Genomic DNA, 23,513 nt, shown 5'->3' with positions numbered 1-23,513 from the left:
CGGTATTCAATTATCTATAAAATGATGAATAGTTTACTAAATACGAGATTGAAGTTAAATTTGAAAATATGGTTATGCACTTAATACATGTTTTCAAGCTGAACTGCAGAAGTTTTCGATCAAACTCAATTCTGTATTTGCAGTGTAGATATTTATAATATCTTAAGCTTGTTTCATGCGTTTTAAATATAAAGGACTAATTTCTTCACTAATTACGTAATTCAGTTTAAGTACTAATAGAGTTTCACACATTAGCTTTTAAATTATGCGATTACTGAGGCTTATTTTTCTCTTATTCAAATTTTCTTGAACTGTGTATAGTAAATAAATTTATGTGATTTCCTTCTGTAAAATGGTTTGTCTTTGCCATTGATTTCTTTACACCCTTAAATGTTACAAAAAGAGCAGAGATTAATGAGTTTCAAGTAAGTTGAATACTGAGTGTAATTGTTCAATATTAAGCGAAAGTTTATGCAAAATTAACCGGGAAAAACTACAAAATTTGCTGTATTGTTAAAGTGCAAAATCTCTCACATCATCCAAAGTTCGTTATTTTTCCTTACAACTTCCGTTCATAAACTCTGATTCAGCAGTCAATTTTCTGTTTATTAAATACAATATTTCTCCATTTTTGAAGAATTTTCAGATAAAAAATATTTTATCAATAGAATACAAAGAACACGAAACCTTTCATGATTACGAACAATATAATCACCGAATATTTATTTAAGATGAGAGGCATTACTATGATTTCAGTAGACTTGTCTACTTGTTTAATGTAAATGATTCCATATTTTTATATGATGAAGTGATTTGTATCATTCTTATGAAAGTAATTAAATATTTATTTGATCATTACAGCTTCATAAATCAGATTTTCCGTGAAATTACGTAGTTCTGAAAGATTACATAAGCGCAGAAGAAACTCTGAATTAGGCATGAATATTCGCAAATAATATAAAGAACTAAGAAAATTCTGAAGAATGCACACATTTCATAGGGAACGCAGATTAGCTATCAAACGAAAACTGGCTTAGCACCTAAAAGGAAATACTGAAGGAGCGAATAAGATAGCAGTGCAACTAAGTAGATATCGTTCGAGTTCTGATATTTTTTTTCAATACACTCCAAATAGCAGTGATTTCTAAAACTCTTACGTATTCTAGTGATCCGATACACATTGAGAAAGGCAGGCTTGAGGATATCTAAGTTATTATCTAAAGAATTTATTGGATTATGTCTTGCGTGCTAAACTTTATTTCAAAAGGCCGTCAAGTGATACGACAGTGCACCTAAATTTAGTTCAGGTAATACGTATAAATCAAAACTAAATACACAAGCAAAATGCTCTCTGACTAACTTTCTGACATAAGCAAAGTATCAGAAAACTTCTACCTTCTGACACAAGCAAAGTGACTGAAAGTTAAATCATTTTTAAGAAACTATATGTATATTAATGTTGTGAGGAATTTTAACAGAAATGCTGCATTACTGATATTTAATTTCCAATTCTCCATAAATGAGTTGCATTATTATGTTGTTAACAGACGTAGAAAGCTAGTACAGTTGAAGACAAGGGCTATCTACCTAAAGGAAAGGATGCGTTCATGAAGGAATCTCTAAGGGAAACAGGCATTAACTTTGGGAAAAACCACAGAACAGCAGACCATTTGCCTGGTTTCGAAAATAGGACGAAATGCCAATATTCAACAGCTTTTGACCTAACCACTAGGCCACTGGTGGGGCGTCTGTACGCGAGACAGAACTAGCCAGTTTTCATCTGTGTCCATACTATTAATTACTGACTTTAGAGTCTGAGATATTTCAAATTTTTTGTCACTCTTAAAAGTGAAAATCATTTAAATTTTAATGTAGTACTTCAATTCGCGTTCTCATAATATGTGAAATAACTCGAAGTAAAATTATAACGGCGCAGTTAATCAGCATTTAAAATTTGAAGAAAGATGTGGTAAAAAGCCGAAACATGTACAAAAGATCGTTAAGGAGCGTACTCAAAAAAGCTATCAAGCCGTTTTATGATAACGAGCTGATTTATCAGTCAGTATTCTAATTCTATGGCTTAGATAGCCTGTCTATCGTAACTTTTGGAATATTATTTATAAAAAATCGCAAAAGCTACATCTACCTCATACATTCTCCTTTGTATAGACACCAAATGACACATTCGTCAATTTAAAATGATATTATACCACTCCAAAATGATTAACGGTATGCAAACTGAGTACTTGTCTGTTCCACTGGTCTTGTGTTCTTTTCGTCACAAAAATGATTTTAATTATTTACTTTTTATGACATGTATCAGGTATGAAAAATTATTTAATTATTCTGGCATGATCACTTTGATTTCCTCTCTTCATCCGATTTTCACAAATTTATAAGGGGATATTACGCATTATTGTATATGTTAATCGTCATATTCAAAGTACAATAAATCCTGTCATCAAGACTACCTCTCTAAGGCAACCGATTTCGAAGAAACGTAATATTTCTGATAATATAATAAGCATTAGTACTGAACCTCACTTTTGATGACCACCTCTACTGAGAATCAAATTTTCTGGAATCGAGCGTATCGTATAAATGAAGATTACGATCTTTCTACATGCTTTTCTACACTTTTTCTACACTTGGATGAAAACCACGGTACGCCGTTGCTTCAAAAAATATTTATCTTCGGTATCACATACTTGTAATAAGAAACAGGTTGTTTCTAGATCGAAAATAAAAAGTGAGTATAAATAAAACAACTGCTAAAATAGTTTAAGTAGTTAATTAACTGTTAGTAGCAGTAGTGATTATAAATGCTCTACAAAACATCTGTGTTTTGTATTATTACTAATTAATCCCTGCTCACTTCTGACGAAGGTGACCAAAATAAAGTATTTGCAGCTCAAAGTTTTAAAATAATGCCCTACTTTTACACTTTTCTAGATATTTTATAAGAAGTATGTTCTTCAATAATTGTGAAATTTATTTCTTATCATTTTTAAAAAGAAAGCCGATTGCAGTTTGGGAGAAAAAAGAGAGAGTATTAAAAGAGGTGAATCAGAATGGAAATTTTCAGACACTGTTTTTCATTTTCCAATATTAAACACACAGAATTTAACATTTTAGTCTGTTGGCAAACGGTCCGTGCCTTATTAAATACGGTAATACCAAACTTCATTAAAACTACACGAAAACAGTCACTTAACTGTTGTTTCTCCATAAAATTTAAATCTATTTCTGGAATCTTCTGAGATCCCACAATCGTGTATCAAATGTAACTTTGAATGCGAAAAGAAGGGTGGGGTCAGGATCAATTTCTGAAGTAACTTAACGCACTGAAATGCGAAAAGCAAATACACGTGGGGCTGCTATACATTCATCCGGGTGTGACGAATAGCTTCGGAAAAGCTGCGTGACACACCCCCGTTAATGAATGAAACAAATTTAGGAAACTGAAAATTATTGTTTCCGGATATATCAAATGTTTTTTAAATGGTGATATGTAATGGAGTGATAGTTTTTTTTTGGAGGGGGGTGCTGAAACTTCCTTTTTAATAAACTCTATTGAAATACCCGAGGGGACATAAAATAAAGGAGAAAATATTTGAAGCATTCTATATGAGTGTTAGACATGAAATCTAATACCTCTAGATAGGTTTTTCAGAACAGATTCAGTGTATTAGTTAATATTTAAGGTTTATCCCTACCTTGAAAAAGGTTTGTCATTTAACTGCTATATTTCAGCCTAATTTCGCTCATGCTTTTTTTGGAGAAATATTTGTGTAGTATTTTTATATGTAATTATTAATACATTTGCTAATTCAATAATTTAGTTAGTGAATAATTCATTTTATTAAATTTTAATGTTTTCATTTTTTAATTTAATTTTAATGTTTGCATCTAAATAATGCGTTGAAAAGCATCTGCTAGAGTATCTTATGAATTTAGTTTCATCTATAACATTATTCTAAGCTACCTTTAATCACTTAACGCTCTCAGAAACAGAAATTTCTTAACCCTTAACTTCCCAATTTTTTAAATTTCTATGAAAAAATTATATCAGCTACTTCTTAAGTAATAATAAAAGGGGAAAATATTTTTTAAAAAAATTAAGCAGTTTTAAATTGAATTTCAGTCATTTTTTTGTTTGTTGCAGAAGTGCAACATTGCGCAGTAGTGCTGTAAAATTACAAAACTTTATTTTACATACAATGAAAAGTTTTAAAGCAGTTATTGACTTTGTTGTAAAAAGTCCCCTACTTTACACTTTTCGCACTCAGTTTGGTGTGGTGTGGTGTATTTAATTATGGCAAAGCACACTAGGGCTATCTGCCTAAGGGAAGGGATGCCTTCGTGGAGGTCTTTCTAAGGGAAACTGGCTCGTATACACGTTACACATGGGGAAAGCCACGAAAACGCGCATGCAGCCAGCCCGTTCGCGGGATTCGAACCTCGGACCGAACTACCAGTGTTCAGCGACTTTACCGCTCGGCCGCTGGTGGGCCCCCGCACTCAGTTTGAGTGTAGCTCTTGCAGTTTGGAAACTTGCACCGTATTCTTTTCTGATCATATTGGCCAATGATTTATACCATCTCTACAAATGTCCTTACATGGAACGGATTGGGCAGTCCCTTTGCATCTATTAGTCTGAGACATTTGTTCTATTGAAGTATTACTAGGTCTTCCTCTTTTAGCATTCCGATCGTACTCCATTTTGCATAAGCACGATGCAACTTCAGATTTGAATTTTTGTAAATTCATTAGTTTTTTTTTTTTTTTTTTTTATTATTTTATTTTCAGATTTCTTCATTGTTTCTTTAATTCGATCAAATCCAAGCTCTACTAACCAGTATGCTCTATAGTTTGGCAGGTGAACTAGAGATGAATAAATGCAAATACCCAAATATTAATTTATTTCATTCTCTGATATAGTCAAAGGCTTACTTGGATTCTTTTGAATAGCATATCGTTTGCTGTCTTCATAAATGTTACTTATGATCTCTTCCGTCCATAAATATTTAAAAAATTGGTACGTAGTGTCCAAATCCGTAGTTTCTCTTGGGAGCGTGTAATCTCTATGGAATTTTATTACTTCTTCAATCAATGAAATAAATAAAATACTCTTTGACAATGTTTTATTATTCTTAACAGTTAAATTTAAAAAAGGTTCTCTGACTGAAATATACCAGCGGCCGAGCGGTAAAGTCGCTGAACACTGGTAGTTCTGTCCGAGGTTCGAATCCTGCGAACGGGGCTTTCTGCATGGTCGTTTTCCCCGTGTGTAACTTGTATACAAGCCAGTTTCCCTTAGAAAATCCTCCACAAAGACATCCTTCCCCCTAGGCAGATAGCTCTCGAGGCTTTGCCATAATCATACACACACACTGACTGAAATATTTCTATCAAATTTATTATCATCATCATCGGATTTTTTTATATTCTGAATTTTATTTTGTGAAACAACACTATTTGCATAGTCGCTATCAGAATCATCATTAGATGACACACAGTCAGGTAAAAAATGAACATCATCAGCAGAATATTCAAGAGCATTCTCACTTAAATCACTTAATTTGTCCAAATTATTCATATATCTAGCAATTTCATCTTGGGTTAGTATACGCGTTTTGGCCATGTCAAAATGGTAACTAAAGACCAATGTTGCAGACCTGCAACATATAATTAAAATCAAATTTCTTTCAAACGTTTTCCATTAGAAAATCAAAATTACTTTTAAATGAACACAAAATGTTTAAATTTCTTACCTGGTAATTGTTTTCGTCAATAAACAAGAGGAAGCATAAAATATAATGGATTCTTTTTATAGCAAAAACACAGTTCTTGAGGCAAAAGAGATTTTTACAATTGTTGTGATTTCTAGAAAAAATTTGCTGCTATCTAGTGACAAAATTAGCATGCATTTCGTTGCAGATATCTTTTTTTCTCAGATAAGTGATTTGTAGGTAATTAAAAAAAATATTGAGTCTGTTAAATTAAAATAAATCATATGTTGCAGAAATGCAACAGTTAAGGGCTCAATTATTTTAATTCTATATTATTCCTAGATAGATTATACCAATGTCTACACCAAAATATCCATTTAACAGAAATAATTTAAAATATTAAACTATCCAGACAGAAACTAGGATGAAAAATGTAAAACTTTTATTGCCAAGCAAGTTTGCGAATTCGAAAAGGAAGATAATAGAAAAGATTGTTATCTGCAAAAAATGTGTTTGCATCTCAAATCATTTTATCTGATTAAATGGAAATTCCACAAATACTCAGAAAAATCATACTTTTTTTTAATGCCGAAAAAAACTTGTATCACTGAGTATTTGCAATTATGAGTGAAAAACCTTAAGAACTAGTTAGCGAATAATCGCTTAAGTTCGTGTAACAAGAAACAACAAGATGAAAGGGTAACTAAACCCATTATTATTCCAATAAGATTTAACAAAGCTCCATCTTGAAGTGTACAATAAAAGCCGACACTTGGGCTTGAACTTAAGAGAATAAGAAATAAACTAAAACTAAGATTAACTAAAGAGATATAGCCGAAGCTATCAAGATTCTAATCGAGTTGGCGCCTTAAATCTATTTGACTAGGAAGCTTATCAAGGGCCTAAGTACGGCCGAGCGTAAAAACAGCTTTGAGAGAGAGTAGCCAAAAGGCAGACGCGCGCAAATCAGAAACTCTGATTCTCTCTAACTCAGCAAGTAGACTTCACGATTTAAATACTGCTCCTCCTCATTAAGTATTCAGAGTGATTCGAAAACTACGTTCTGGCCGAAAGTAGTAAGTTGAAGTTAAGAATTTGACAGAAAAGGAACTTTAACTTAAAATTTAACTCTTAATAAAATTAACATAATTCTAACATACTAGCAAGTTGGAGAAAAGAGCAAACATGATCTAATAGACATATGCAAAAGTATATCTGAATGAGTAAACAGAAATTGAATATTAATACATTTTGAGAGCAATTTTACCTAAACATCTGCTCTGTAATGGCATTACTGCCGCTTCCGAATTTGGAAGATCTATGTAATTTTATTTAACAATAATTTAAATATATAGCAACGCGTAGCCACGTAACCATGAGTTCTGCGATCCATTGTAAAGTGGCATCCATACAAGATCTGAGTTCTGTAAGAGCTACATCCTGCAGATGTAGACAAACACATTGATTTTGCTAGCCTTCTTTTGGCTTGAATAACCGTTGACAAAGCACGGCCTTGGAACATTTTGTTGTCAGACGAGTCGCATTTACTCTAGACGAAGCAGTTGGTACTCAAAAATGGAGTTTCGCAAGTTCTAATATTGTGCACAGTCTCTTCATGCTGATTTCATTACTGTATGGGGTGATTACTGATTTCATCCTCTGTCCCTTTTCTTTAAAGGCCCACCAGCGGCCAAGCCTTAAAGTCACTGAAAACTGGGAGTCCGGTCTGGGGTTCGAATTCCGACGAACGGATTGGCTGCAGGGGCTTTTTCGTGGTTTTCCCCATTTGTAATGTGTATACGAGCCAGTTTCCCCTAGCAAGTCCTGCACGGAGGCATCCCTACCCTTAAGCAGATAGTCCTCGAGTCTTTTACCATAATCAAATGAAACAAACAACCCTTTGAGAACACACCTCAAGGCCCTCAGAAGTGTTTCACCACAGGCGTCTTTGGAAATGATCTAGTAATTTCAAGAAGTTTTCCGACTGCCTGGCTTCCTCGTTCTCCGGACTTGAATATCTGTGAATTCTGGTTTTGGGGATTCCTGAAGCATTGTGCTTTTGGAAGAAGCATACAGACTATGACTGAATTGAAAGCAAGCGTAAAGCGTCATGCTGCTGCAACTGATTAAGAAACTCTCTGCACTACTGTTGAACACTGTTTGAACTTGCGATTGATACAAATGGAATACATATTGGACAAATGATATGCTTAAATAAAGTTTGTGCTTCCAATTTGTGTTTTTTTGTTCTTCATGGGTCTCCTTCTTACCTGTTGGAAAAAATTTGAAGTATTATTTTTTATTTCAGTTTTCTTTCGTCCATGGTCCATATAACGCATATACCAGGTTTCAACGTAACAGGTCTACCAGAACGGGCTCCGGCTAAATAGGGTAAATTTAACTACAACCAACCTGCACTCTTGTAAATCGGAACTGAATTGGGTATTTCTAGATTGAATCAATCGTAGTTATGGCAAACTGTAAAGTATCTTCCTTTAACATGGTGCACATAAGACTTATTTTTTAAATGTTCGTCGTCTGGTGTATTTATTTTATAACAATTGTTTTGCGTCATGTAACTGTAAGTATTGGAATCCGAAAATATTATTCAAAACACATTAAGGAAAATTATTGTACCACTTAAAGTTAGGATTTAGACAATATTAGTGTATTCGATACTTAGGTATTAGCGCAGCCATCTTTACGCTGTTTTTCATTTTTTACAAAAGAAAAAAATAATGACTGTTAATTCCAGAAAATTATTTATTACATGTATACATATTTTACATTTTATTTAGGTATCATCTCAGAAGTAAATAAATAAACTTATTATGATCTTGATAATAAATGAATAAACTTATACAAAAGTGGATTTTTCTTTCATTTGTCTTAGCAGAAATTTTGTAGCTATCGCATTAAGAATATATTTATTCAAAGCAATTGCTTTCTTAAGCTTTCATCTCTTTACCAAAACAAGTTTCAACACTGTTCAGGTAAAAGTGCTGGTAAACGTAAAAGCATTATTTTACTGTATATATTTATAATCCTTTTATTGTTTAACCTTACTTATCCGTAATACAGAATATTTTGTTTTTCTGTACTTAAAAAGGAGCAGTTTTATGACACCAATAAAATGTCTTCTAGGATTCTTAAGAAATATGTTGACAAATAAATTATAAATAAAATAAAATAAAATAAAATACATTTATTCAATTACAATACCCATTACAATTATACAGGGACCCCCACCAAAATGTCGCCAAATGGTATTGATGTTTGGTGATTTTTGGCGATTTTCCGACAAATTTGGAGACAAAATTAGACGCCAAAACATTCGCCAACCTAGCGATATCTACTCAAATTTAGCGAGATAGTCATTTACTCAGTTTTAAATAAACTTTCCTCTATATTCTTATTTTTCTGACACAGCATCGTTTCTTTAGATAAAAAAAAAAGGGTAGATTTTTCAGGTAAAATTTCACTAAAATTATTTATATATGTACAAAATTCGTAACAATATGAAGAAATTGGTGACAGCAAAATTGCTGGAATAAGGAATTTTTTAGCATTTTTAATGAGCGTTATGAAAAATTACAATAATTGCAATATAATTCAATAAAGCCAGAATTTGTTGAATTTCTTTGTGCTCAACGTATTTCATCAGAAATGATCGTGCAAAGAAAAATTTATTGCAGAACCCTCCGTAAAAAGAACGAAAGGAACGGGAAATATAAGGCACGTGGAAGAGGACTGCCTTTTAAACATGTTTAATAAACATGTTTAATTTATTTCCTAATTCATATACTACTTCAAATAACCTTTATAATATGTACCAAATTTTACGAATATTAACCAGAACCTCAAAAAAATATATGCATTATTTTCAAATGAAATATTCTCTGTTAAGTAACTTTCCTTTACTTTGTAAAAAAATATTATATCAGTCATCAATTTAATTTCATGCTTTCGGAAGATATTAAGCATTTCATATACTTACATGTAAGTAGTAGGTTAACAAGCAATAGAATAAGTGGATCTTTAGAACTGGAGTTAATTGATTTGACCAGTTGATATACAGGCGTGTCAGAGAAGAGCTTTGTTGGAAATGGCAGTTTGATTAATGATAGGGACTTTCTCCTAAATGCTGCAACAGGAAAGTGCAGATTTAAACTTAGCCGCATTGTTAAATAATTTTGGAAGTACTTTGATCCTTAGCATGAATAAATATATGTCGCTTGTTTTAATTAGATTAATCTTTTCGTGCCCTAGAAAGAAGTTTACTTTGCTCCTGTTTTGCAACGTCATGTCCTTTAAATTTGGGGACTTCCTTTGGGAAATATCTTTTAAGGGCACTTATTATTGTTCTGCTTTTAGTTCTTTCTTAAAAAACGTATTATTTCCATAGTCTGTCTACATTTCCGTCGTATATGTTTTTAGTTATGGTTCAGAGCTGTCGGTGGCTAATTAAGTTCAAACCTTTTTGCATGTATGATGCACAATCCAGTACAATTTTCAGCATAATTAAATGTTGTTCATTTAAAGCAGTGCTTACCAGACGTTTTCTATTGCAACCCACATGCATATAGATGGAGGATCTGAAGAAATAGCAAGATAAAATAAAAGGCCTCCAAGTAAATGATATATTAACAGAATTATAATACATATATACATGCAAAACAATTAATTAAAAGTTACAAAATAATTAATAATGAATAAATGCACAGTACCCGCCGCTTATTAAAATTACTTCCAAACATATTTGAGTATATTAAGCGGCTGAGATTAATAGACGGCATTTTGTATGTTGCAAATCGTCATATCAGTTTTAAGCTTTTCAGATAAGTAACAACTAATTCAATAGTTAATCCTTAAATTCAATAATTAATTCTGTTACACTTTCTATAACACCATAGTCAGTTTTTACACACGTTTTCTCAATACTGTTGTTAGCTGACACGTATTCTAAAAATGAATCTGTGGAGCAATTCATAACGATAGCGATGAGGCTGTGCAACACCCACTCACCCCCGCATTCTGTGATTGGACTTGATCCAAAAAACAAGGAGAAACATTCTCTCCTTGTATGACTCACTTCTCGCCTTCTCGCGTTATGCAATGGACAGTAAACAACGCATGTAATCATCTCTAGATATTTTTCTCTTCATATACCTAACAAATATGTTATTTTGTGTTTGCTAATACAATGATCGAGTTCCTTACCTCTGCAGCTTGGATTACACTTTATTAAGGTAAGAACTTTAATTCTGTTTTATTCATCTGCTCGTCTCGATTTAGCGAAGTTGTAACAGTAAACAGAAATGAACCACGAATACCTTCAACAAAAGATTATGAGACTGAAAATATGTTTACTTCAACTAAACGCATAAAATACATCGAGATAAGCCATTAAGAATAAAATTAAAAAAAAAAAAAAAAAAAAAACAGAAAAGATACTTTACCATAAATTATCGCTGGATAATCCGAAAAAGAAAAAGCCAAGCCTGTCTTCAAAAGCGAAACAAAACTGCATAGTTGCGTACTGCGCATTCGAAATACAGAAGCAGAAATGGCTACTAGCTGCGAAAATAAATATTCGATCATGAAACTAAACAATAACAACTATCAAGTATGGAAATACAAACTTGAAATGATCCTGAAAAAGGAAAATTTATGGGATTTAATAGCAGATGATACACCAAAAGAAATAAACGTCGAATGGAGAAAACGAGATGAACAAGCACAAGCTACCATTAGTTTACTCGTAGAAGACAACCAAATCATACACATAAGAAATAAAACGACAGCCAAAGAAATATGGAATGAATTAAAGAAAATACATGAAAGAAAGAATCTTTCCAGTAAACTTTACCTTCTGAGAAAGTTGTATACGTTAAAAGCAGAAAACGAATACAAACTCGAAGAACATGTCAACAAAATGCTCGAAATCGTAGACGAACTGCGAGGAATCGGTGAAGACATAAAGGACAGTCACATTGCAGCGCTCTTACTAAGCGGCTTACCAAAAAGCTACGAAAATCTCATTACAGCTTTAGAAGCACGCCCAGAAGAAGAACTAACGCTGGAATACGTAAAAACGAAACTCATCGACGAATGCCTGAGAAGAAAAGAAGTAACGCGAGCAGAAGAAACGACTGCCTTCAAAACGAATTTTAACACAAAATTCAAGCATTTAAATCAACGAAGATGCAATTATTGCAAAAAAATAGGACACTTAGAAAAAGAGTGCAGATTCTTAAATAACCACAAAGAAAAAGATAAAAACGAAAGTAACTCATTTTTCAAGAATGAAAAGCAAACAAATAAAGGAAATTATGGAAATAAACAGAAAACGAAAGTTGCTGTAAACGAGGATACACATGAAGATGAAAACGAAAATAAGAATCATGAGAAGACTGAGAATTACACGTTCGAAGTCACCAAAGAAAGAAAATCTCAAAACTCAAACTGGTCAGTTGACTCAGGTGCTACTTGTCATATGACCGATAACATAAACTTTTTTACCAAATTGGATAGAAGCAAATCTGAGCAGATAACAATTGCTAACGGCACGCAGATGAAGTCCGAAGGTATAGGAGAAGGATACTTATACTGTACAGACGACGAAGATAACGAAATAGAAGTGAGACTCGTAGATGTTCTGTACGTTCCTGACCTAGAAGGAGGATTGATATCCGTACGAAAAATTACAAAGAAAGGATTCACAGTTGAATTTGAAGAAGATATTTGCAGAATAAAGAAGAAAAATAAAACCATAGGAATTGCTAAAGCAGAAGGAAATTTATACACCATAGTTGAATCGCAAAGAAAAACAGCCAAAATTGCAGCCGCAGAAAGAATAGAAAATAGTATAGATCTTTGGCATAGAAGGCTAGGACATAGAAATTATGAAGCAATCAAGAGGCTGAAGAATGATGACCTGGCAACCGGAATAAGAATTGACGGAGAAGCCAAAAAGGAAAAAGAATGCGAATGCTGTATCAGAGGAAAAATGACTGAATTGCCGTATCCCAAGCTAAACAACCATAGAGCGAAATCAGTTCTAGACTCGATACATTCAGATATCTGTGGACCAATCGGTACAACATCTCTAGGAGGAAAGAAATACTTTATAACATTCATCGACGATCATTCGAGATACACAACGATCTATCTGCTAGCTACAAAAGATGAAGCTATTTCCAAGTTAAAACAATTTGTAACCATGACGAAGAACAAATTTGGAAAGAAGCCAAAAGTCTTAAGAACAGACAATGGAGGAGAATATACAAGCAAAGAGATTGAAGACTATCTAAAGGAAGAGGGAATCGAACATCAAACCTCCGTAGCATATTCACCGCAACAGAACGGTAGAGCAGAAAGAAAAAATCGACACTTAATGGAAATGACAAGATGCCTGCTACTCGATTCAGGACTCAAAAGAGAATTTTGGGGTGAAGCCGTAATGACAGCCACCTATCTACAGAACAGGCTACCATCAAGATCAGTTGAAAAAACACCGTATGAACTATGGAATAATAAGAAGCCGAACCTAAGCCATATCAGAGTTTTCGGCAGCACAGCTTATTGTCGAGTTCCAAAGCAGAAAAGAAGCAAACTAGACGAAAGAGCAGAAAAAGGAATTCTTGTTGGATATAGTGACCGTATTAAAGGATATAGAATTTACATGCCACATGCAAACAACGTCGTGATCAGAAGAAGCGTGATATTCAATGAAAACAAAAAAGAAGAAATGCCTTGTCAATTAAATGATCAGCATGAGGAAATAGAATGGCCTTTTAAAGAAAATAAATTGACAGAACCACGTCCAAATGATATTACAGAGGAAGTAATTGAAACAGAAGAAATTCCCCCATTACCGAGAAGATCCCACAGAACGACTAAAGGAATCCCACCAAACAGATTCTCATACATGGCTAAGAACGAAGAAATCAAAGTTCCTAAAGACTGGGAAGAACTTCAAACTTTTCCTACCAAAGAAAAGGAACTGTGGTTAAAAGCTACGAAAGAAGAAATGGAAGCACTGAAGAGGAACAAAACATGGGAACTAGTCGATCTTCCAAAAGGAAAGAAAGCAATTGGAAACAAATGGACATTTAAAACAAAATCCGACGCTACAGGAAATATTATCAGATATAAAGCTCGTTTAGTAGCTAAAGGATATTGCCAAAAATTTGGGCACGACTACGACGAAACATTCGCACCAGTCGTAAAATATACAATAATAAGGACTATTTTGGCAATAGCAGCTCAAAGGAAAATGCACGTAAATCACTTCGATGTAAAAACAGCGTTTCTATATGGAGATCTGAAAGAAGATATATATATGAAGCAACCGGAAGGCTACATCTCTGCTTCAGAAGCAAATAAAGTCTGTAAACTGAATAAAAGTATCTACGGACTAAAACAAGCAGCCAGAAACTGGAATCACAAGATAGCTGAAATCCTGCGCAAACAAGGATACGTTCAAGGAAAGGCTGATCCATGTTCCTTCACACTAATCGAGAAAAACGCAAGAACTTACATAATCGTTTACGTTGATGACATATTAGTCGCGAGCGACAAGTGTGAATCAATTCAAGAAGTTGAACGAATTCTCAAAGAATATTTCGACATTCGAAATCTTGGAGAAGTGTCTACATATCTAGGAATTGAAATCGAAAGAGAAAAAGACGGAAGCTTTAAACTTCATCAAGCTAACAAGATTAATAGTATGATCGAAAAATTCGACGGAGAGTCACCAAAGAAACTAAGCTATACACCCATGACTACGAATTTCACGAAGAACCAAAACAACCAGGATGACATTTTTCCCGATAATCGGAAGTATAGGGAAGCAGTGGGAGCACTTTTATATTTAGCAATAGTATCAAGACCTGACATAGCAAATTCTGTTGGAATACTTAGCAGAAAAGTAGAAAATCCATCAACATCGGACTGGAACGGTATCATTAAAATCATACGATATTTGAGAGCTACAATTAATTACAAATTACATCTAAAATCCAATGGTGCACCAGTCATCAAAGCTTACAGTGACGCTGATTGGGCAGGAGATACCTCTGACAGAAAATCCACATCCGGATATATATTTCAAATAGGAAACAGTACGGTATCATGGGGAAGCAAGAAACAAAATTGCGTCGCCCTATCTTCGACAGAAGCCGAATACATCGCTCTAGCCTTAACACTGCAGGAGCTACAATGGATTAGACAACTGATGGGAGATTTAGGTTTCGCTCAACAGGAAGCGAATATCGTATACGAGGACAATATATCATGCATAAATCTTTCCCGAAAAGAGAAAGGAAGCAGCTACACCAAACACATCGATGTGAAATATCACTACGTATGTGATCTACAAAATCAAGGGATTGTTAAATTAATACACTGCAACAGTAAAATGATGTATGCAGACAAGTTCACGAAACCTTTGCCCAGACAACAGCTGGAGTTTTTATTGAAGGAATCGGGCTTACTTTGGACAGAACAGCTCATCGAGTGGGAGATTGTGGAGCAATTCATAACGATAGCGATGAGGCTGTGCAACTCCCCACTCACCCCCGCTAACTGTGATTGGACTTGATCCAAAAAACAAGGAGAAACATTCTCTCCTTGTATGACTCACTTCTCGCCTTCTCGCGTTATGCAATGGACAGTAAACAACGCATGTAATCATCTCTAGATATTTTTCTCTTCATATACCTAATAAATATGTTATTTTGTGTTTGCTAATACAATGATCGAGTTCCTTACCTCTGCAGCTTGGATTACACTTTATTAAGGTAAGAACTTTAATTCTGTTTTATTCATCTGCTCGTCTCGATTTAGCGAAGTTGTAACAGTAAACAGAAATGAACCACGAATACCTTCAACAGAATCTTCATATCTTCCCTCACTGATGTTTGAAATATATAAGCTATAGCTCTAGAGTGACCAGGTTTTTATTTTACAGTCGAAGACATGAAAAATGTGCCGTTTCGTCAGGACTCGAATTCTGGAGCTTCTGAATATGTTTTGGAAGTGCTTGCCTGTAGTAGTAGCGGAGTACTTTTTGTCGTAGAGCCTGAAAAGTCATACGAGCCAGACGCATGTTAAATCTTTCCAAACACAAATTTAAAACCAGACTAGATTCATAAAATCAAATGAGGTAATAAAATGATAAATTCTGAGTTGAAATAATTTTAAAACTCAGATGATTTCAAATTTGAAGCAATCAAATCAAGAAACAGGAGATACATTAAAATACAGAGTACTAGAACATCAAGGAACAACTTCCAAAATTAGATCAAATTAAATAACGAAAATCTATGTCTTTAAGGTAATGAAATAAGCTGGTATTGATCTTTTTCCAGATTATTCGGTTAAGAGGCAAGTCGCTAAAATATTTCGGTCGAAGTCTGTCAAGATATTGACACTCAATTAGAAAGTGAAGAACTAATAAAACAACATTCCAGTTGGAACCAATAAGCTCGTTTTCGGCATTTAAAAGATGTTAATGAGTAACAAAAAACAACCATTAGGAGACGCGTTAAAATTACTTCATCCCTCCGAAATCTAGCAGCCTCCCAGTATTATATTTTATGCTTGACGCTTCTCAACTTATTATTAAACTGAATATCCTAGAGTTGCTGCCACTTGTTCAAGACTTTTGTTTAATGAGTTTTTTTGTTATATCACTATTAGGAACAAGCCGATTTAAAACATGAACTGCAGACTTTGCTGCAATGTCCGCAGCTCGTTACTCTTTATACCTATATGACCGGAAATCCAGTAGTAAAGTATCTCGTGTCCACGACTTCTTACGTTTAGATGCAGATTTATGATGTATACTACCGCAGGATTCTGCGTGCCAGAAAACGTTTCTAAGGCTTTTAAAGTACTAAATGAATCAGCAAATATGATAAATTTTCTCTGTCAAAGCTTGGATAGGAATTGAAGAGCAGCAGTTAATTCCGAGGTGAGGACATAGCAAACATTGTGCAGTCTTGTACCTTCCAAGTGGTTCTCTAAAATAAATGATGCACCAACGTAATGCACTACTTTAGATCCGCCTGTAAACACAGGAATATAACTATTATGTCTGTGCTCGAAGAAGAGCTGCCTATATATAAACTCGTTACTATCTTTCTTGCCAACATTCTGGAATACATGAAAAAGCCAAATCTTCGTATTCTTCCAAGGAGGAGTTTTAAAGTGCTTTACTGCCTGGGTATTAAGGTCCGTCATGTGACGTTCTTCACTTAATGAGCGAAACGCCAGAGAGAAATATGGTGCACAGAATGGTCAAGCTTCAAACAACGGATCGCAACTGTCATCAACCAAGGTAATTTTGTTAGAACGGTCAGAAAGTAACAGTGTATTGAAATAATGGCAAACAGGCAATTGCTCACACCTTAGTTGAAGTGAGGATTCATAACATTCAACATATAGAGTTTGCAATGAAGAAGTTCGAAACATCCGCAGCATATCTTGATGATGAATATGATAAAGTTTAATCAAAACTGCAAACGGGCAGAAAGATAAACAACTGAGTCACAATCACCTCCTCAGATAGAGGACGCGAGGAAGGGAAGTGAGTTTTCGGTCGAACATCACTTCCAAGAACTCCTTAGATACCACTGGGATTGGTGACCTTTGAAGATAAAGCTCATGTTGAAGATTCCGTTTTTTTACAAATATGCACACTTAAGGTCTTTTCCTTTGGAAATATAACTTATGAAATATAAATATATTTCTGACCATTTCTAGATTCGGTTAAGAGTGATCTGCAGTTGTCTCTCTACATATCTCACGTACCTTAATAGCTTCCCAAGTAGCACACGACGTTGCAAACTGGTCCGAGAGGTTGCAAAGTGGTTGTGGTAACTTTTACGACGTCTTTACAACGTTGGGAAGACGCAAAATATTTGCTGTTGCATCTTGCAATTTGTCGACGTCGTTGAAACATCATGATAGGACCGCTTTTAGACCTGGTCGTTTTAGCATTTTTTTTTAGTTCATCAGCATTATTTTTAGAATGAAAAGAGACTAAATCTGCCCTTTCAAGAGTCTGAAGTCCGGATAAGATTTACTTTGCAATGTTTCATTACTTTATTTCATCTAAATATATTAATCTAAGGTAGATTCATCTAATGAAATGTAAATTTAATATAAATACTTTTGATTTATTAAATTTAATTAGTACTAAAAATACGTGCTAAATAATTGTTTAAAATTTTGTTAAAATAATTAATACTTAAAATATTTTTTATAAATATAATAGCAAAATTTTTAAAAATGAAACTAATCTATAAAGTAAGTTATTAAGTTATGCATTTTATATACTAAAAAAATCCTATTTCCGAAATCAATGCAAATCACGCGTTAGCAACTATTTCACTACTAAAATATGACTTTATTTCTTATTTTTTGAAGTAAGGACGAATTCACGGCTGTCCAATATATATGGCGGAAGGGGAAGCAGTATTTACTGAATGCACATATATATAATGAACATCATTATGAACATCTCGAGATTTGCGCGTTAAATCCGCGCTCCTTCAGGCCAATATGCCTTCTATCCTCCCTAGGGAAGATATATGAGAAGTTAATAGTCAATAGACTCAGATTTCACCTTCATCGCAGCCGCTATCTCAGTAATAGACAATTCGGCTTTAGAGTTGGACAATCCACCACTCATGCTCTGCACGCTATCTTGGAGGAAATACAAAGGAATAGATCAGGCAACCTGCACACCGCCTTCATCTCGCTGGACCTCCAGAGTGCCTTTGATACATTCTGGTGGCCAGCAATCAAGCAGGCACTCAGGAAAGCGCAATGCCCCATCAATCTCTACAGCGTCCTCTGCCACTACCTGCAGGACAGAAGTCTACTAATAACTCACAACAACGGAGTTACTACTAAACGCCAGAGAGAAATATGGTGCACAGAATGGTCAAGCTTCAAACAACGGATCGCAACTGTCATCAACCAAGGTAATTTTGTTAGAACGGTCAGAAAGTAACAGTGTATTGAAATAATGGCAAACAGGCCATTATTTCAATACACTGTTACTTCTGTGTTATTCAAAACACCAAGAAAGGGGCTGTCCGCAAGGCTCGTGTGCGGGACCGATTCTTTGGACGATTACTTTCAACGCCATCCTGGAGGCCACATGGCCAAGACATACGTCCATCGTCGCCTACGCTGACGATGCCGCACTGTTAGTACAAGGAAGAACCCGCGACGAGCTTGAGAAGAATGGCACCGAGTCTTGTGCACTCTTTGCAGAACTCTGCGGCAAACTTAAACTTCAACTATCTGCTGAAAAGTCCTGTGCCCTGATCATACCGAAGCAAAGAGCCAACCTGAGACGCAAACCATGCATCAAGTTAATGCAGAGGAACATTAAAATCAATAACACCTTAAAGTACCTTGGCCTTCTGTGGGACAATAAATTAACATGGATCCCCCACCTCCAAAGTATTAAACAGCGAACTTCCGAAATAGCAAGAAAAGCCCGCCTATTTCAGGGGCGAAACTGGGGTCAAAATCCCCACATACAGAAAATTCTTTATCTCACAGTCTCAGAGAAAATAGCCCTTTACGCTTCAGCAATATGGGCCAATCCGATGAGTGGTAGAAAAGTCAAACAGCTGGGAATTATACAACGACCTTACGCCTTACTCTTGTGTAAGGCCTACAGAACAACGGCCACTAGTGCAGCAGTGGTATTATCTGGTCTAATGCCACAGCACATACGCGCAGAAACTGAAGCTGCTTACGCTACTGTTATCCATTTAAAGAAGGAAGCTACTTTCTGCGGAAACACTTATAGTCCAGTTCAGTATGAGCATCCAAAGAATACCCTGGAGACGCACCCTGCGCACAAGGGAAGAAATATAAGGATTCACGTCAGCAGAAGTGGCGAGCAAATTACAATACAGGATCCACGGTACCCAATGCAGTACTATACAGATGGATCCAAGCTCGACGAGGGTACAGGTAGTGCCTTCGTCCTGTACCACCGAGGATGCAAGGAAATCGAGTGGAAGGGGCATCTTCAACCAATAAACAGTACATTCCAGGCTGAAGTCATAGCCATTACCACTGCGATTCAGCATGCAATTCACAGCGGGATCACCGATGCAATGCTGTTTACAGATAGCATGTCAACGCTATTCGCCCTAGTCAACCATAACCACACCTCCCCATTGGTAGCGGACCTCCAGAATATTCTACAATCACATCCTCAACTAATTGTAAATTTAATATGGACTAAGGCACACGTTAACAACGAGGGTAACGAGACAGCTGACCAACTGGCAAAGGAGGCAGCAAGCAACATAGCTGCACAGATGGTAACTATTCCAGCGCCACCCTCGTATCTCAAGAGAACTCTTAAGGAAAAAGGTCTGCAGAAGTGGCAAGCTGAATGGGAGACCTGTGATACGGGTCGCAGAACCAATTTATTTCTGCCTAGAGTGAAAATGGAGCGCCAATACTCCATACCTCCCATCACTAATTACATCTCGGGGCACGGGCCTTTTCCCACCTATTTTGAGCGATTTGGTATCTCTCATACAGGCTTGTGCGTCTGTGGGTCGCTCGAAACTCCAGACCATTACATCTTTGAATGCCCGCTCACGGAGGATAATCACCTCCACTTGCCAGCAGACAACCAAATAGCCTTCAAACGATTTATCGTTAATAACAAAGGCACAGTGAATACCATCTGCAGAATAATCAGCCAGATAACCGCCCTGGGGCAAGACCTATGCCAACCCCACTAATTCAGGGTCTTAAGTGAATGTAAGTACTCCTCTGCATCTAAGGAAATACAGTATCTTCCTTCTGCTAAGCGCATGTACCTTCTTTATTAATAGTATTTATGTGTCATGTCATGTATGTGTTATGTTAATATTTTTTTTTCTTTTTCTTTTTTCTTTTCTTTTTCTTAAATGTGTAACCAGTATGTTATGTAACGTATACCTTGCAAACCTAAATCTGTAATACAATATAAATAGCCAATGTATCTCTCATCTGCCCCTGTATGGCAATGTAATAAATCTTTTAAGATCTCAATAAACCTCCGGTAGATAGGGGAGGGCGCGGGACATATGCCTGTTTACCTCTGTTAAACACCAGGCGTCCCCGTCCTCCGTCACCTGTCACCTGCCAAATTCGAACAACTGCGCAATTAATTCAGATTCTAGCAGTTCTTTCAAGTCATTGGGTAAAGATGCCATCCTGAAAAGGCTTACTTCATGTTTCAAATTGAATCAAGCAATGGCTGATATAAATAATATTGTTTATATTAAAAGTAAATGTAACGCACTGTCAATCAAAGAACGCATTGTGAATCTTCTCATTGTTCTGTATGTATTTGCTTCAACTGCCTTCAGCGAGTGAAATTATCGTCAGAATGCTGAATTTGTGCTTATTTTGTGTGTGAATATCTGCTATCGTGAATCCAGTGTTCGTGAAATAGTGTCTCTGTGGTCTATAGTGGTCTGTGGAATATAGTATTCGTGAAATAGTGTTTCTGTGGTTCGTGAAATAGTGTCTGACTCCAATCGCTGTGGCTCCAGCGGTGCAATATTAGGATAAACTTATTAGCTTTGTGCTTCGGTTATAACGTTATAAGCGCTATATCGCATATCATTCATATTAATCGATTATTGTGTTCATATTAAAAAGTTGGCTTTCAGAATTAATTCATATAAAACCAAAAATAACATACAACGGTAAGCCACTTTCTGCTATGCTTAAAATGCAATGAATACAGAAGCAAACAACAATTCAAGCTGTTATGATATGTTCATTATTTTCAAAATACAAAGATATTATTGGACTGGTACCAGTACTTAATATGACTGCTGAAGAGGAATTAGATATATGTTTATAAGCAATTAATTAATTATTAAAATTAACAATAATGCACATACTATAGTATATTGTCTTTTGTACAGTATGCAGAAAAGATGAATGATTTTAAGCAATGTATGAAATGTATGATCGAAAATCTAGTGTTAAGGAAATATTAGCATTTCTATGAAATATTGTAACCTATAATTATGTGATATTTAATTGTATAATATTAAAAAACACTAAATATTTTTTATTGATTGCAAATTGCAGTTTTATTATCTTCCAAACACTGTGTAATTCGCGTTTTTTAAATATTGCCGTTATGTATGTTTATGAGATTATCTCTATAAACGAATGTTGGAAATTAGCTCTTATATTTTATTAAATTTAAGTATATTCTATTTTCTTCGCTTACTTTTTATGTGCTTGTGATAACAAAGAAATTCATAATAAATCGAAACGAAAAGTTTCATCGTTGCTATTTAACGAAGAGCTTACTCTAACGTACTTAGCTTACTATCGTATACTATATTATTTCAATTATTTCTGTACAGTAACAAAAAGGAAAGTTATTGATTATAAAAAGTGCATGAAAAAATCATTGTAATCTACCACTATTCTCAAATGTAGAAACTAAAAATAAGTAAATACGTTAACATATGATCGAAAGAAATGATGTTAAGAATCATCAGCAATACTAGTGTAAATACTGCAATTCATAATTTTTGCACTTTTAATTGCTTACTATTTAAAAAACACAAATATTTTTTTATTAATTGGAAATTTTAGTTCTGTTACCTTCCTTCTGCTATTTATACTTTCAAACACTACTAGTTCATGTTTTTTCTTAAATAGTGCCGTCATGATTGTTGTTTGTTAGGTTATTATTTCATTTTAGATATGAATATGGGGAGTTATTAGATTTAGGTATATTTTTATCACATATATTAATTACTTTATACTGTCTTTCATTTGCATATCTTGGAGATATAGAAGTTAATGGTTATAATTTTTACTGTGAAACGCGAATAAATTTATTTATACTTGAGTTCAGGTAAAATACTAATTATGTTACCTTAAGAAACGCTTCCCAATTTGTCATGACAGGCGCAATTTTCAATGTCTCTCTGAGATTTAACAGAAATAAGTGTGATAATGCTGTTATCAGAAACGCTCTTTTTTTTACCCACATATATATCTTTACTTTTATTTATGTCTAATTGAGTTTTATTTACTTAAAACCTACTATTAATGTTATATATTTATAATAACCACTTTCATAATTACTCTCACTTAAGGGAAAAAATGATGAAATCTTAAATAATCTTAACTTAGAATTTAAGTTATTTAAAAAATATAGTTTAAAGTACTGAAAATAATGAAGGCTATTATTAATTATGAATATTTAGCGTAAAGAGAAAAAAATTGTATTATGTTCTGGTTTTAAGGAAATGATAAAATATTTTAACTTTAGAAAAATACAAGGAATACAAAAATTTAAAAAGAAGAAAAATATATTAATTATTAAGCTTATTTTTCTGCATAAATCAATATTTAAGACAAGGACATAATAACGACATTTTCACAACTGTTGCAAAAAGGTAGAATTTTGCGAACATTTAGGCTTCTTTTAGACGTCGTGATACGATGCTTTCACATCCAAAATATCACCTGCGAAAGAGGCAATAACGACGTCTATACGACAAAAGCTCAGAAATACTCGTCTGGGAGAAATACTCATCTGCAAAGACGTAATAAAGACGTCTTTGCAACGGTTGCAAAACAGTGGATGTTCGCGAACATCTGGGCGTCTTAAAGACGACATATTGCAACGTTTTTGAGAGGACATCCGTGACGAGTTTGCAACGTCGTTACGACGTTGCTGTGCTACTTGAGTTACCTGAAAGTCAT

Source organism: Stegodyphus dumicola, chromosome X1, assembly GCF_044657685.1.
Source record: "Stegodyphus dumicola isolate Sdum_Otavi_A_Nest chromosome X1, ASM4465768v1".
Taxonomy (NCBI): domain Eukaryota; kingdom Metazoa; phylum Arthropoda; class Arachnida; order Araneae; family Eresidae; genus Stegodyphus; species Stegodyphus dumicola.
This window is presented reverse-complemented; position numbering follows the sequence as displayed.